This window comes from Zootoca vivipara, chromosome 12, assembly GCF_963506605.1.
Source record: "Zootoca vivipara chromosome 12, rZooViv1.1, whole genome shotgun sequence".
NCBI classification, from domain to species: Eukaryota; Metazoa; Chordata; class Lepidosauria; order Squamata; family Lacertidae; genus Zootoca; species Zootoca vivipara.
Genome location: NC_083287.1, coordinates 39,984,156 through 40,001,365, shown reverse-complemented (window position 1 = coordinate 40,001,365; position 17,210 = coordinate 39,984,156). Strand labels below are relative to the sequence as shown.

Sequence of the window (17,210 nt, the reverse complement as noted above, 5' to 3'; positions counted from 1 at the left end):
TTTGGACTACAACTCCCACCATCCCTAGCTAGCAAGATCAGTAGTCAGGGGTGATGGGAATTGTAGTCCAAAAACAGATAGAGTCCAAAGGTTGGGAAACACTTGTTTAAAAAGGGTTTGTTGATTGGGATACAGACAGAGACTACACATTGAGCCGCCAAGAGATAAAGATCCAAATGCTCTGCCTGCTTACTTGTCCTGTCTTCTGGGACAATTTACAAGACGTTTGGGGGATTTTTTTTGTCAAGCTGATTTAAATTACGGTAATGCCACAAAGCTATCAAAATGAATTTGTTTGTGACACGTTTGTATCAGCAACAGAAATGATCACAGGTTTATGGTTAGAAAGTTACCAAAATACTTATTTGATGTACAGTGGTACCTTGGGTTATGAACTTAACCTGTTCCGGAAGTTTGTTCTTAAACCAAAACCATTCTTAAACCGAGGCGCGCTTTCCCTAATGAGGCCTCCCGCCACTGGTGCCCTTCCACCATTCGGATTCCATTCTTAGACCGAGGGAAAGTTCTCAAACCAAGATACTATTTCCGGTTTTGCGAAGTTTGTAAACCAAATTGTTCTTAAACCAGACTGTTCTTAAACCAAGGTAAAGGTAAAGGTAAAGGGACCCCTGACTGTTAAGTCCAGTCGTGGGCGACTCTGGGGTTGTGGAGCTCATCTCGCTTTACTGGCCAAGGGAGCCGGCGTTTGTCCGCAGACAGCTTCCGGGTCATGTGGCTAGCATGACTAAGCCACTTCTGGAGAACCAGAGCAGCGCATGGAAATGCCGTTTACCTTCCCGCCAGAGCAGTACCTATTTATCTACTTGCACTTGACGTGCTTTCCAACTGCTAGGTTGGCAGGAGTAAACCGAGGTACCACTGTACTTATTTCAATGCTTACTTATGGCACACTTCAGAGTGCCTTGACCAAATATACAAAACATCAACCTGGCTCTAGGCAACGGTTGATGGACAATTTCACCATTCATTAGATTCCACCCCCCAAATGTTGGTTTCACGGCTGCCCACCTGCTATTGACCCATGAAATGCCCTACTCATTCTCGGTGGACATGTCCTCATTAACAACATTCAGGAAGAATTTTAACAATTCTGCTCACTTGATGGCTGAAAGATAGATACCGTTCCTAGCAACTGTGAAATTATTAGCTATGAGGGTATGGGACCTTAAAAAAAAATAGATGTTCTTAATATTTTTAAATGTCCTAAATAAGTTTTCATTTTATTTTTAGCAGTATTGTTTTGCTACTTCGTTGTCTACCGCCCTTTGGATAGGAAGGGTGGGTCAGAAATTTAAGAAATAATAATGTTGCAATATTCATCTTTTCACCTCTGTAGTGAATTCCACATGTCTCTCCAGCTGTTTATCTTGTTACTGCAGAGAGATAGCCTTGTTAATTTGCATTTGAGGTGAGTGGATGGGGGACAGGATTGAACATGCTGTCCCCCATTCCACTCCAAACCTTCATGCATTTTGCTTAACATCTGCATGTAACCTGTGTGTGTACACAACAAAAGCTGGTAAGAACAATGTGCACACACAGCTGCATGCAGATGAGCTCATTTTGCTCTGAAAGGGAGCCTATGAATATTTCAAATAAATTAAAATACATGCTCAACTGAATGTGTGAATGTGGATAATTCTTCCACCCCAGTCACCTCTTTGTTCATCACAATGTGTGAATAGGACTGTTATTGTTTCAGGGTAACTCCATCATTCAGAGAAATTTCGGCTTACCCATAGTGAAGGCCTGGCTAATTTCAGAGTCCTATCCAAACTCTTCTCATGGGGCTCATGCCACGGCCAAGGGAGCAGGAATTTCAACTCATGAACTTCCAGATGTTGTTGAACCACAACTCCCATCACCCTTGTCCATTGGCTGTGCTGACTGGGGATGATGGGAATTGAAGTCAAACAACATCTGAAGGGCCACCAGTTCCCCACCCTAATCAACCGAGAGGCCAGGCCAACTATCAGAAGCTAGGGGTGATGGGAGCTGTAGTCCAACAACAGCTGGATACAAGTTTGGGAAACCCTGCATTAGAATATTTATACCTTGTTTTGCAAAAAAGAAGTTCCAAATAGTTGCCTATTAGATACCAATATTTCTCTACAGAGTTATAGAGGGAGCAATGAGGGAAGGAGTAAGGGAGGCTTACTGCCACCAGAGAGATAAGCAGTGCCCAGGTGTGCCTTACACAATGGGATGGAGAAGCACAAGTGTCCTTGGTTAAAACACTGAAGGTGAAAAAGAGGTGGAATGGAGAAGGAAGCAAGAAAACAATGTATAACTTGGAACTATAGTGAGACCCTACCCAAGAGACTCAAACTCTATTCAAAATTATAAGGAGTGCAACCCTGAATTGAGTATCCTGCTGCTTCTCCCTGCTGAATGACAAACCTCGGTTGCTTAAAGTATTTCTCATTGAGTTTAGGACAGAAAAGAATGGCATGTTCAGTATTCAAGTAGTTTTAAGTAAGGACATAAGCACAGGCTTATGCTAAAGAAAATCTGAATGTAGAGACTGGAATGGGACAATTGTAAAGTGGGGACAATATTTACTACCCTGGTGTTACAGATGTGCTTCAGAGAGCACTACTGTATGTGATCTACACTACAAGCAAAACACCCAGTCAGCCTCATCACTCTGGTAAGGCAGCTGATTTTTCAGTGTAGTGAAAGGGCAGAGAATTGCTGGTTATTTAATTTGCTAGCACCAGATTTAGGACAGTGCAGGCGGTTCCTCTGCCCAGGGTACCAATGCAAGGGGGCACAAAATAATGACATCATGTACTTGGGTGCAGGCGCAGAACGGAAAGTGAGAGAGGGAAGGGTGCCAAATTTTGTCCTCGCTCAGGGCTCAGTATTACCCAAGTCTGCCCCTGATGTTACTTTTTGTAGCAGCTATAGCATTTTTCAGGTGTTGGAGAAGCAGTTTGCCCTAGATCAGTGGTTCCCAACAGGTGGTCCGGGGACCCCCAGGGGTCCGCGAGCTATGCCAGAGGGGTCCGCAAGATGCTATTAGAATAAAAAATATATTAAATATATTTCGTATGATAACAGATTTTTTGTTTTGGCCGCTTCCTGCATGAGCAGAGTCTAGCGCAAAACTAGAATTAGATAGAGGCAGTAGTTCTGCTGTATGTCGTTAGGTGGCGCTTTACAAACACTACTGTTTTGCAAAGAGGCAGTGCGCGCATTCTAATAACGCTCACCTCCCCAAGATGCTTTGCGCGCGTCGGCTTCATTTGTGCGCTACTGCGCAGGTACCTTGTCTTCTCCATTCCCCTCCCTCCTCCCTGGCGCGCGCTGCCTCTTTGCAAAACAGTAGTGTTTGTAAACAAAGCGTTGTTTTTCGCGGAAGCTACAGTTCGCGTAGTTAAAAATGGACCGTTGGTTAAGAAGTGGTTCGTTAAAACGACAAAGGCCTACAGATGAAGAGGAAGAACTGTAAAAAACGTATAAATATAAAATATAAAAAGACTCTTAATTTGGCTCTCACTTTTTAATTTTAGGATTAGGAATTAATGGGGGTCCTTGTCACAATAGCGGCTCGATGAGGGGTCCTCGAGAAAATTTTGTTGGGAACCCCTGCCCTAGATGCTAGAATCACTTGGCTGGCCTTTGATAGAAGGCACCTTGACTTATACCAGCCCTACCATCATTGTGACAGGTGAAGAATGTGCAGAAGGCTTGCCTATTACATCTTGGCTCATTCTGTACATAGAGATAAATTGCAGTAACCTATGGGATCCCCATCAGTAGGAATGAGCTGCCCCCCCTCACCTTCCCAGTAACAAGAGTGGAGAGTGGTTTCTGCTCTTACCAACACAGTGCTCCAAAAGAGCAGTACCATAATGCCCCTTCCCAACTAGACTGAAAAGAAAACAAAGAGCTGCTGCGCCTACTGAAATTATGGTTGGAATTAAACCTGATTCCCCGACTGTTCTGGTGGAGGGTGAAATTCCCATCCCCGACAAATCGCAGTCATCAAGAACAAACCCTGGATAGCGAAAACCCCACAAAAAGAGGAAAGAAGTGTTTGCTCCATAATACAATCAAGGTGACAAGCTTCAAGCATCAACAGCTCTTTTCTGACAGCTCAAGTCACCTAGGATTTAGCTTTGTCTCCTTTCTTTTTTCTTTTTTAAAGAGAATTAGGAGAAAAAGAGGATGATCACAAATAAAGGAAGACAAGGACTCCTGCACCAGGCTGGTCTAGTTGGGAGGATTGCAATCCATGTTACTTTCCTTTCACCTGAATGGTTCCAGTTTGCATAGCTTTAAGGCATGAATTTCAGGCTATACTTTTCGCATTTCATTGCCAACTAATGGGGATGCATGCCATTTCTTTTCCTCTGCACCCATGAAGATATATGCCTGCCTTCCGAGGACAGCCCTTCATGCATCCAATAAAATGGAAACTATACCACATGCAAAAATTGTTAGGCTTGGATCAAGTTCAATTAAGCAAAGTCTGCTACCCTAGTCCTCCTCCCTTCAGCTATCCTGTGCTCCCCAAAATGATCAGCTGCAACTTTTGGAAAGCAACTATGATAGAAATCAAGGTGCCAAGCCATTAGCGAGAGACTGACCTGTAAGTGTATGCTAGGTGTGTGTGGATGCTGTAAACCACCAATTGCTCTAGAAGTCAAAAACTTATGTACCGTATGCAGCCATCTTTCAGCGTCTGTTATTATAATGATTACTGTTCCATTGCATTTTCTACAATGGTGCTCTCGAGACAAACTTGGCCAGGCCTCCCATGCATGTTAATAGATCCCATCAGCCTGCACAGTCATCTACAGTTAGATCCTACAGAGTTCACTGAGGCCGCTGAAGACTTGCACTTTCCTTTGTAGCTGGAAGCGAGCAAGCTTACCCCAGCATTCCACTGCCAAGCCATGGGCCCTTGAAACAATGCACAATAGCCAGCAAGATAACCTTTTCCACTAAAGGAGTGGAAAACAACATCTGTTAAAACCCAAATACATGGCTTTGCTACAAGGCCCAAAGGACTTTGGAGGTGCAGCTCTCGGTGAGTTGAGAGAGTTCAGAAAAGGAAAAGTTTAAACACAGCCATGATTGCATGCTGTGCTGTATTCCCCTCCATCAAACAGACATGCACTCCAGCTCAAAGTTAATTAGGGTGGACTCCAGCCAAATCTGTTAACGTGGAAGACTCAGGCCACGTTTCACAATGAGCAGGTCACCTCTCCCAAGAACTTCAGAAACCATCACCCCAAAGATAAATATACTCTGGCCAAAATGAGGCTTGCATTTGTGCAGGTGGCTGCTTTGACACAGTCCAAAAAAAGTATTTGTTCAACGATCTCACCATAATTAAGCACAGTTTTGCAAAGATTATTTGCTTTCCTCTTCATAAAACAAGAAGTCCTTTGTTTACTCCCCCCATTGTGTTCCTTAGATCATGAGAGACAAGTCTAATTGTGTACAATACAATATACCACTGTAATCTGTCAAAAATGGAGAGGATAAAGTGGTGATCCTCAAATTGCTTTCGTCTCATTGGCTACTCCGAAACAAGCAAGCAATTACGGAAGAGTGGTCTAACGGATCAAGGCCTTATTTGCACAGTTATTTCTGGAATGTGGAGTTATTTCCTCCTCACCCACTACTATCATTAGTAGCATGTCACATAGTATGCAAATCTAGGGGTTGATTGGCACACTGGGCGGCATGCAAATTGCATCCACTCTTGGATCAGTTTATCACAGACCATCTTGGGAGCAAATTAAGCACAGCACAACTAGAAGAGCTTCAGGTCCCATGCAAGGGCCTGTGCCCTCCGGATATTGTTGTATACAACTTCCACCAACCTTGACCATTGGCTTTTTTGCCTGAGTCTGATGTCCAGTTGCAGTCCAACAATATCTGAAGGGCAACAGCTGATGATGTGGTGTTGGGGCGGGGCTCAGCTTACCGCCTGACAGGCAAGTCACTAGGAAAAAGAGGGGGCGGGTAGGCAGGCATGGTGCAAATGCACCAGCAAAGCCCATCAGACGCTCTTACCAGTCTGTTTGCACTGCACTAACCTACCCCTGCCCCACCACTCCATCCACTATTGGCAACATTGGCACAATTGTCCTGTTTCCCCCAAAATAAGACATACTCATAAAATAAGCCGTAGCAGGATTTCTAAGCATTTGCGCAATTTAAGCCATACCCCGAAAATAAGACATAGTGATAGGCGCAGTTCTCGAGGGCACCAAAGAAGAGGCGAGGCTGGACACGTAATTAAAAAAATAAGACATCCCCTGAAAATAAGCCATAGTGTGTATTCTTGAGGAAATATAAATATAAGACAGTGTCTTATTTTCGGGAAACACGCTAGCAACTGCAACTAGCTTTTAAGCAACAAACTAAAAGCACAGGAAGGCTAGCAAGATTGGGATCTATGCCTGTGTGGCAGGGGGCTTGAACCCTTTTGCTCCCCACATTGTGGCCCATCTGCTTGCAATCTACATCGTGAAGAACCTCCCACTCATTCCCATCACCAGTCTCAAATCTTCCATTCTTGGGCAAGGTGATTGAGCGAGTGGTTGCTGAACAACTCCAGGCACGCCTAGAAGAAGCGGACCATTTGGATCCCTTCCAGTCGGGATTCAGGCCTCATCGTGGGACTGAAACTGCCCTGGTCGCACTGGTTGATGATCTCCGGTGGGCTAGGGACAAAGGTGAGAGCTGTTTCCTAGTCCTGTTGGATCTCTCAGCGGCTTTTGACACCATCGACCATAGCATCCTTCTGGACCGTCTAGAGGGGTTGGGAGGTGGGTGGTTCCGCTCCTTCCTCCTGGGCCGTGTTCAGAAAGTGGTGGTGGGGGATGAGTGTTCAGACCCCTGGACTCTCACTTGTGGGGTGCCTCAGAGTTCTGTCCTCTCCCCCATGCTTTTTAACATCTACATGCAGCCGCTGGGACAGATCATCGGGGGGTTTGGGCTGGGTGTTCATCAGTATGCGGATGATACCCAGCTCTACCTCTCTTTCAAATCAGAACCAGTGAAGGCAGGGAAGGTCCTGTGTGAGTGCCTGGAGGCGGTTGGAGGATGGATGGTGGCTAACAGATTGAGGTTGAATCCTGACAAGACAGAAGTACTGATCGTGGGGGACAGGAGGCGGGCAGGTGTGGAGGATTCCCTGGTTCTGAATGGGGTAACTGTGCCCCTGAAGGAGCAGGTACGCAGCCTGGGAGTCATTTTGGACTCACAGCTGTCCATGGAGGCGTAGCTCAAATCTGTGTCCAGGGCAGCTGTCTATCAGCTCCATCTGGTATGCAGGCTGACACCCTACCTACCTGCAGACTGTCTAGCCAGAGTGGTGCATGCTCTAGTTATCTCCCACTTGGACTACTGCAATGCGCTCTACGTGGGGCTACCTTTGAAGGTGACTCGGAAACTACAACTAATCCAGAATGCGGCAGCTAGACTGGTGTCTGGGAGCAGCTGCCGAGACCACATAACACCAGTCTTGAAAGATCTACATTGGCTCCCAGTACGTTTCTGAGCACAATTCAAAGTGTTGGTGCTGACTTTTAAAGCCCTAAATGGCCTCGGTCCAGTATACCTGAAGGAGTGTCTCCACCTCCATCATTCTGCCCGGACACTGAGGTCCAGCACCGAGGGCCTTCTGGCGGTTCCCTCGTTGCAAGAAGCCAAGTTGCAGGGAACTAGGCAGAGGGCCTTCTCGGTGGTGGCGCCTGCCCTGTGGAATGCCCTCCCAACAGATGTCAAAGAGGAAAACAACTACCAGACTTTTAGAAGACATCTGAAGGCAGCCCTGTTATAGGGAGGCTTTTAATGTTTAATAGATTACTGTGTTTTATTTTTCTGTTGGAAGCCGCCCAGAGTGGCTGGGGAAACCCAGCCAGATGGGCGGGGTATAAATATATTATTATTATTATTATTATTATTATTATTATTATTATTATTATTATCACAAAGTCTTGGGGTGGGATGAGATGTATCTTTCTGCACCAATTTGTCCAAGACTGACCCAGAAATGAACAGTCTTAAAGGGGGGTTATTAAATGATGATGAAACAACACCCCCCACAGTCCACCCCAAACCAACTTACAGCATTTACTGAAGGAACCATAAGTTTCATTAAACTCTTTCCGTAGGCTATGAAGTTTTAAAACCCTACCTATACTTGTTCAAAGCTGCATTATTTTTTTTCAGCTAAAGCTGACTGTGTCAACATTGCTGACTATTATAAACTAAATGTGCCTAAAATAGCAGACAAGTGTGCGGCATTTTATGGCTGAAATTGATTACATCTTGGAAGAGTGGTGCAGAGAATGGGAGAACTGGAGTTCACTGCAGTCTTCAACAAGCATTTAATTCAATATATTTATAGTGCATAGCTCTGGACAGAGCTTTAGCTGGGGAAACAATAAACACCCCAGGGATGCAAAGGCAGCAAGATCCCGGCATGGAGAATTTTGTATGCTTTAATTTAAGTGTTAGATCTCTAAGACTTGATGCCTATCACTCTGTGAGCACCAGAAGTATCACATGTCCCAGTTTAAGAGGATTTTAAGAGCACACGAACCAACCCAAAACTGTGAAAAAAAAGGAGCTGGAAATATTACATGTATCAATAAACTATATTAGTGATGGGAAAGAGGCTTAGCTCAGCGGAAGGTCCCAGGTTCAATCCCTGGTTTCTCCAGGTAGGGCTGGGAATTTCCCCTCTGAAACCTGGGAGAACTGCTGCCACCCAGTACAGACAACAAGATGGGCCAATGGTCTGAAGGCACAAGCAGACTGCGTGGCCAGGTGGATGGGGTACTTCATACGTTTATGTAATTTGCTAATGGAAAGCAATTGCATCTCACTTTTTTCTCCTTTCTCATTTTATTTCTTTACACTTAAAACAGTGTACAGAAAATGGTATCAGCATTCAACCAGATAAAAAGCTTTGCCCCCTTTTACCCGCTGCTTATGAGCTGGCTACACTCACTTGTAGATAAGAGTCCAGGAGAGGCCACTCTGCATATGGTCAGAGGCACTCTCCTTCATTCTGACTTTGCACTTTTCAATCTAAGCCCTTAATTAGGATCTAGAGGAGCCCTTACAAATTCTGACTCAAGTCCTCAATTTTAACAAGTATAACAAATATCTTAACCATTCAGATATAAACATTGAGAATCAAAACATTTTCACTGATATAAAAGCTCCCCTTTATATACTGTTTTTCACCATGGGTGAAAACATTTTGTTTCTGAATTGTACCAAGAATGACATTTGCTAGGTACTTGTTATTTGGGAGAGTGGACTGCATTCTTTCAGCACACCTGATCTCCATGGAAGATTCAACTTACCCATAAAACAAACAGGAGCAGGAAATCTCAAGAGTAGTGCTCAGAAACTGACATTCAATATGCATTTAGAAAACAATCTTCTTCAGAGCTCAACGATTCTCCATTTACCCAATTTTTTGGACTACAACCTCAGCCTGCAGGCTGGAGGGCACCAAGTTCAAGCTTGGAATACATTTTTCATTATTGCACTGATAGCCCATTTCATCACACAATTTGCAGACATGAATTTCCTCTTGTCCTGTAAGACAAGGAATGTCCATGCTCAGATCTGCAAATCTGCATTTCTTCAGACCATATAGAAATGCTATTGTTTCTGCTAGTGAGATACCGTGTTTCCCCTTTTTTAATACGTAGTCAGAAAGTAAGCCATGGCAGGGTTTTTAACCATTTGAGAGCTATAAGACATACCCCGAAAATAAGCCATACTTCCGCACCAGCTAGCAGGACCCAGCATGCCGGCCGCGACAGGAGGAGGAAGCCTGCCGGGTCGGGTCAGTGCCCGGAAGCGGCGGTGGCTGCTTTAGTGCCAATAAAGCGTGCAGCAGTGCCGCACGGAGCACCAGCCAGCAGGACCCAGCTCCTGCAATGCCGGCCGCGGCAGGAGGAGGAAGCCTGCGGGGTCGGGTGGGTGCCCAGAAGCGGTGGCGGCTGCAGCGCTGACAAAGCGTGAAGCAGCGCCGCACGAAGCACCAAGGGCACGAGCGGCAGGAGGAAAGAGAGAGAGGCTCGTTACTTGCGGCACTTTAAGAGAAGCAGCCAGAACCGATCTCCATATTCCGAGCCTCCCTTTTGCGCGTGCGGGCATGTTAAAGCCCCGATCACTTCACTCCCCACTTCTTCCTCGCCATCCCTCCCTTTCACGCATTGCCTTGACCCCGCAGCCCCCCTCCCTGGCCATCTTCCCCTAAGTGCAGCGCTGCTTCGTGAGCGCTGCAGCCGCACGCTCTCTGTGTGTGCTGCAGCCGCACGCTCTCTGTGTGTGCGCGTGTCTCTTTCTTTCTCTCCCTGTGCGTCCGTCTCTGTGTGTGTGTGTGTGTGTGCGCGCGCGCGCGTCTCTCTCTCTCCCCCCCCGTGCGTCTCTCTGTGTGTGTGTTTGTGCGCGTCTCTTTCTTTCTCTCCCCGTGCATCCGTCTCTCTCTGTGTGTGTGTTTGTGCGCGTCTCTTTCTTTCTCTCCCCGTGCATCCGTCTCTCTCTGTGTGTGTGTTTGTGCGCGTCTCTTTCTTTCTCTCCCCCGTGCGTCCGTCTCTCTCTGTGTGTGTGTTTGTGCGCGTCTCTTTCTTTCTCTCCCCGTGCATCCGTCTCTCTCTGTGTGTGTGTTTGTGCGCGTCTCTTTCTTTCTCTCCCCGTGCATCCATCTCTCTCTGTGTGTGTGTTTGTGCGCGTCTCTTTCTTTCTCTCCCCCGTGCGTCCGTCTCTCTGTGTGTGTGTGTGCGCGCGTCTCTTTCTCTCTCTCCCCCGTGCGTCTCTGTGTGTGTGTGTGTGTGTGTGTGTGTGTGCGCGCGTCTCTTTCTTTCTCTCCCTGTGCGTGTCTCTCTCTCAGTGTGTGTGTGTGTGTGTGTTTGCGCGCGCGCGCGCGCGTCTCCCCCCCCCCACAGAGAAAAGGTTCCGCTTCGGCTCGTCATTCAGCCGCGCGCGCACGCCAGGGGCATGGGCCCAAGCCTCGTCCCCCTCGCGCTTCCCTCACAAGCATCTCAGAGCGGGACGGGTCACGGCCTCCCTCCTCATTCCTCGGCCGGCGTGAGAGAGCCCGGGGAGCAGAAGGATCCCAGGTTTAACCCCCAGGTACCCCCAAGTTTGAAATTCTGGAGAGCTGCTGCCAGCCTGGTTGACAGCAAAACCTGGATAGCACAGTAGGCTAGAGTGTGGTGTTTATAATGTGCGCGGAAGAGAGCACCGAGTGTCCTGAGCCAGTGGGACCCAGTTGTACCAGCACTTAAAAAAAAAGACACCCCCTGAAAATAAGCCACCGTGTGTTTTTTTGAGGAAAAAAAGTTATAAGACGGTGTCTTAAAAAAGGGGAAACACGGTACTACAGCCAAGCAGCTAGTCCGTGGCAGGCACTGCCTTCCAAGCAAGGCACCACAGGCGCCGGTCAGTTAAGTTGTCTAACCCTAAATCCAGCCCTGTGTAAAAAGGAAACTCACCAAAACTTCTCAGGGATTTCCTTTCATTCCACTGGTGTGGCTTAATGTTAAGTGTGGGATGTGCAGTGGGGACCCACTGTTCAAATCTCCACTCAGGCAAGAAGCTCCTTGGGTGACGCACACTGTTTACCTCACAGGGTTGTTGTGAGGATGAAATGGAGGGTGGAAGGAGGGAGTGAAGGGCAGCCCTGATTCCTGGAAGGGTGTGGGAGGTAAACTTAAAATCATCTAAGATTTTTATTTGCTTCTCTCACAAACTGAAGGAGGGGGAGCAGGTAGATAAGATGCAGAAGTACATTTCCTCCCCCCCCCCCCAGAGAGATGCAAAGGCTTCAAAACCAGCCAGCAGACGGGCTCTTTGTGGTGAAAAGAACGGCACTCTGCACATGCTCAAACCAAGCCTCGTTACTTATCAGCTGAATAGTGAAAACCTGCTCCTGGGCTAAGACCTTCTCAGGTGCAACGCCACCGCTTTAATTCTACCCTCCTTCCCCCAAAAGTGGGGGGAGTGAAATGGAGCAACAATTAGATAATCTCCCTCACCAAACACACACACACATAAACTCTGAGTGAGACACTCCACCAACTACATTGCAGAGCGTGAGAAGAGAGTATCTGGCATCCAGATTTGGAGAGGAGTTGTTTTTACTATCCCTTCTACGCACCCTTCCAGCCCAGCCCTGGCAGCGCCGCGCCGAATCTGCCAGGCTACCACCGTCCGGGCTGCCGGCACGTGCAGTCGGCGACCGCACCCTCCGTCCATTTCCATAGAGGGATGGGTGAGAGATGGCGAGAAGGGAAAGGCAGGCGGAACCACCACCACCCCGTACAAACACAAAAATCGGTTGGGGAACGACGAGCGAAACTTTTGAGGCGCCCCAGTCTAGAATCGCACGGCTACGTGACAGCGAGGCCGGCTTGGAAAAGGAGGGCGGAGGTGGGGGAGAGAGAGAGAAGTCTCTTCTCTTCTCCCGAGGCAGATTTCCAGCACAAGGCACCGCGATCGTCAAGAGGAGGTGATGGACGGAAGGGGGGGGGAAGCAACCGCTCGGCCGGCCGGCGACTTACCCTGGGGCTCATCCGCCCCCATGGTGGCCTCGGTGCGCTCTGCGCTCGGGACGGAGCCCCGCAAGGAGGGAGCGGTGCGGAGGGAGCAGGCCGGGTGGAGAGAGAGAGAGAGAGATGCCTCGCCCCCCTCCCCTTCCCTTCCCTTCCCCTCCTCTCCAGCGCTCGGCTGGCTTTGAAGGGAGCGAGCAGCTCTCCCTGCAAGTTCTCCAAGCCGCCTCCGCCTCCGCCTCCTCCTTCCTGAACACCTTGTGGGCTTCCTTAAGTTCGCTTCGGCTTGAAAAAGGAAAGCAGCCTCTTTGGCAAACCTACAGAGCCGGGCGGTAGCATTCTCTCAGCGCACTGTTTGTCAACACACACAGAGAGAGCCACAAAGACATCACCGTGGCTTTTTAAAAAGAAACCCATGAAATCTTTGGAAAGTTGCATCCTTGTTCAGCAGGGATTTAAGACTTTGGGATAAGACAGTGACACACAAACTTTCAGTGACAGCATGATCAGGTTTTTGGTGGCCCAGCTAGAAGTGAGGAACGTGATTCAATTCGAGGGCCTCACTCTCTTCTTCTGGGCAACTTTCCTGCGGGCCACAGGCTGCCGGTGGGCGGGGCCAGAGGCACACTTGTACATTTACACATGTAAATTTGACCTCTCAATCCTCCATCCTGGCAAGCATCCTCAGAAACAGGGCCGTTTCAAGCATTTCGGGCGCCCTGGCGCGAAGATTGCTCCGGCACCCCAGCGCCACCCAGCCTACCCCTAGAGCCAGCCCTGCTCAGAAAGGACACACAATCTTCTTAATACACTTAGAGCTCACCTTTCCTCCAAGGAGCTGCTCTAGGTGGCATGCATAGTTCTCTTCCTCCCCATTTTATCCTCACAACAACCCTGTGAGGTAGGCTAGGCTGAAAGTCTGACTGCTCCAAGGTCCCCAACATGGCTGGGATTTGAACCCTGGTCTGCCAGGTCCTGACCTAGTCCAACACTCTAACCAAGAGGCAGGGAGAGGCAGGACTCTGGATGATGAGTCACAAACAAACTTGAAAGTCTCACTATCACCTCATTTACTTGCCACAGCAAGGGGAGCCTGTTGATTACCCAGGTACTTAAGCAGATGAAGCCACTCTTGCTCAGGTGGGGAAATCCTGGGGCTGTTTCTCCCCACCCCCTGGTTTTAATGCTATATGAAGACACTGTGACTATGTAACCATTGACATGGTAAACCTGGGCCCAGGTTGTACCACTTCAAACTACGGGGGTGGGGGAGGGATGTTCCTTCAGACCTTGATTCTCAGCTTCCTTAAAGCATCTGGATGGCCACAGTTGGAAAAAGAAGTGCACCACTCCATCCCTTCCTACTGTGGTCGCATGTTTCCCCATACCTTTTTATATCCTGCTTATTATGGATTCATTTCCTATGAATGGAGTCTCCACCTTGCACTTGTGTTACGATATCTATACAGAACAAGAACCATGTTCTTCAGGGTCTCTGTCAGCTCAGGCACACTGACTTTGCTTCATTCAAAATGCATAGAATAGTTATTTGTTTAAGAAGAAAGCATAATACTTGTACCAGGAGAGGAATACAGGCATCCACAGGAATTATTCTCACTGTGGGGCGGGAGGCAAAGAAAAACACTGAAAGGAGAGATCAAGCTATATATTTTTTGCAAAGAATAACACCTGTCCATTTGTGTTGCATATCTCAGGTTCTACAAATGCAATAAACTTACTCATTCTGAAAAATGAAAGCTGGGAATCTGGGGATTAGGGTTCATCTGGAGGGTCAAATATGTTGGGCGTTAATAAAAAGCAGTACATTTTTAGACTGATTTTTTAATGTGTCATTTAACAAGAGTGCAACACAGAAAATTATTAGGTGAAATTTTCCCCACCATGCTAGGTGATGTTTGGGCGTCCTAACAACTCTCAGCACCCTTTAAAAGCAACAGTTTCCTGCATTCTTTGGGGGAAGCGATGACTGTTTCAGTGGTATAAGAGGGTTTTAAATGTCATGTGTGAATGTGACAATAACAAAGAAGGGTAGCAAACCTTCCCAGCAAGCTGAAGAACGGGAGGAGGGGCAAAGCTGTCTGTGGAAAAATGGGAATGGGCGGCCATTATTTACTCATACAAGGGGAGCTGAAATCTAAGATTATTCCCTAATAAAGGCATGCTCTGGAGAATACCAGCAGTGGCCTATGGGGGGGGGGGACACACACCACTTTGTTTATGCATGGGAGCTTCAGTCTGTGCTTTTTATGGTGTGAGATGATGAGAGGTTAAACTATATCTCCCCTCACATTGTGTCCCCTTATCACATATTACTTTTGATGAGTCATGTTGTGGTAAGTGAAGTGGTGTGTCTGTTGAAAACCAAGATGGGGTGATACTGTTGTCTTCAGTGGGATCAAGGCCTGGCTGCAAGTGATTATTCCCCAAAGCACAGGCACCTAGATGGGCAGATGCTGCCCCATCTTCAGCTTTGCTTGACCAGGGTCAGTGATTTTCCTCTGCCTTAGAAGACAGAGCGCAGTCTCTATTTCTTCCCTTGTCCTTTACATCTCATGCATTTTTTAGATTAAGATGCCGTAAGTCACATGCATCCCATACATTTGCAGCAACATTATACTCCTTTAACAGTCATGCTTTCCCCCAAAGAAATCTGAGTACCACAGTTTGCTGAGAGTTGCCTATTCCCCACAGAGAGCGGCCATTGGTAGAGTGGGTTTAATGGACGACAGTTCCCAGAAGTATTTGACAGCTTAAAAGAGTGCAAATTGTAACTTATTTCTGAAAATGAAATTGTGTATATATACTTTTAACAAATCACTCAGCTGGGCAATCCTACACGTGTCTACTTGTAAGTAAGTCTCACTGAGCTCAATGAGGCTTACTCCCAAGGAAGTAGGTGTGGGATTGCAGCCTCAATGACAGGAGCAGACTTTAGCAGCTGCCAGCTGGTTTCACTTTGCAGAAGTTAATATGTGTGTTAATTTTTCATTCAAAACTCTCTCTCTCTCTTTTACACAGTTTTCTCTACAGCCCTTGAGGCCTGGTTTGCATTTCAGAGCATATCTCGAAACTGCCAAATACCTGAAGGCGACCATAACTAACTCATCACATATGCAGATTAAATGTGCAGCTCTGTTACTCCTCTTATCCTACACAGAAGATCTTAAGCTGCAATATATTACATGTTCAACAGGCGCTATTCAAAAACAAAGTCACAATTAGCCTTCCCAGGCAAAAATGCCCCTGGATGGCTAGCCACCTATTTAGAAAAAATATGCACCCCTGTATTTTCATCTAAAGCAGAGGAGCACCCAGTGCTTTACCGCAACACTCTGGAAAGAGGGGGAGTTGCCTCTCTCTTTTTTACTAGCTCTTTGCTTCCTTTTTCACAGCATTTTTGACCCTGGTCATGTGGTGATTAAATTTCTTAACAGTTTTAACAGCTTCCTAAACATTCTTTCACATGAAGAACAGGAGGGCTTGTGGGAGGCAAGGAAGGAAGCCAAACAAGGAATCCTTTTTGCCAATGTGCTCCTTGACATATCACACAGGCTTATTCACTGTACCTCACACATGATGCTAGCAGGTGCAGTCCTCAGGTCATTTACTCCAGAGCAGCCTCTGAATCTCTTTCGTAATCCTAAAAGGAATACTGGTTTGGCTTAGGACAAAGGCTGTAATTCTGTGCATAAAACAGTGAGATAAACATAGGAAGTGTTTGGATGCAGCACTAAGCCACAATTGTGCAATGTGACAAGTCCAGCCTCCTCCTGGCCACACATGGCCAAGAAGAGGAGTTGGGAAGCTTTCGTACACACACACACACACACAATTTGTATTGCTTTTTAAACAAATATAAGAGCCATTAAACACTTATCCAGCAGTTCATCTAATGGTGTTTGTTCTATCCAAGGCCTTTAGACATAAACTCACACTTTTGCTTCAACTTTTAGCTAACAAAATCCTTTCTTTCACCTCACAGCTCCCCATAGCCGATCCAACACCGTATAGGAGGGCCTCCTGAGTAGGGTTGCCAGACTCAATAGAGGACAGGACTTCTGTGCCTTTAATTGCCCTGCTCTCTTTTGAGTCTGGAAACCTTAATGAGGAACCAGCAGACCCTTTGTTTAATTTCCAAGCAAAGGGTCTGCTGGTTTCTCTTTAAGGTTTCCAGACTCAAAAGAGAGCAGGGCAATTAAAGGCACAGAAGTCCTGTCTTCTATTGAGTCTGGCAACCCTACTCCTGAGCCTCCAGATTTTTTGTGGGGGGAGGAGGGGATATGCAGCTGTAGCATGGAAGACAGGGCAGGAAACTCCTTCTAAAATAGGTATCCTACTTTCCACGCAAATTAGAAGGTAAGCTGTAGCTATAGAATGGCAGCAAATACTGTACATAGACGACCCCATCCCTTAACTGACAGGGCATCATACTTCAATTCAAATCCCATGGAGAGATAAAGCAGAACTGGTGCTGTTGTTACTTCTCTTCACCTCTCTGCTAATCCAAAGAAAGCATGACATCTGAGATACTACAGAGCAGAGGCAAAGAGCACACTTATTTACTCTATCCATTTGGCTTCCAGATAAATGGATGATATCTCTGCCCTTTATGAATCTTATCAA

At 46.9% G+C, this 17,210-nt stretch overlaps 1 protein-coding gene across 1 annotated transcript in view; it reads right to left on the bottom strand.

The window, feature by feature from the left end:
- JCAD (junctional cadherin 5 associated) overlaps window positions 1-12,760 on the bottom strand; it is a 40,375-nt gene extending 27,615 nt beyond the window's left edge. The window contains exon 1 of the mRNA XM_035129234.2: window positions 12,579-12,760. The gene's annotated coding sequence lies outside the window, so the exon portion shown is untranslated. The remainder of the gene's footprint in view (window positions 1-12,578) is intronic.
- Window positions 12,761-17,210: the final 4,450 nt, after the last annotated feature.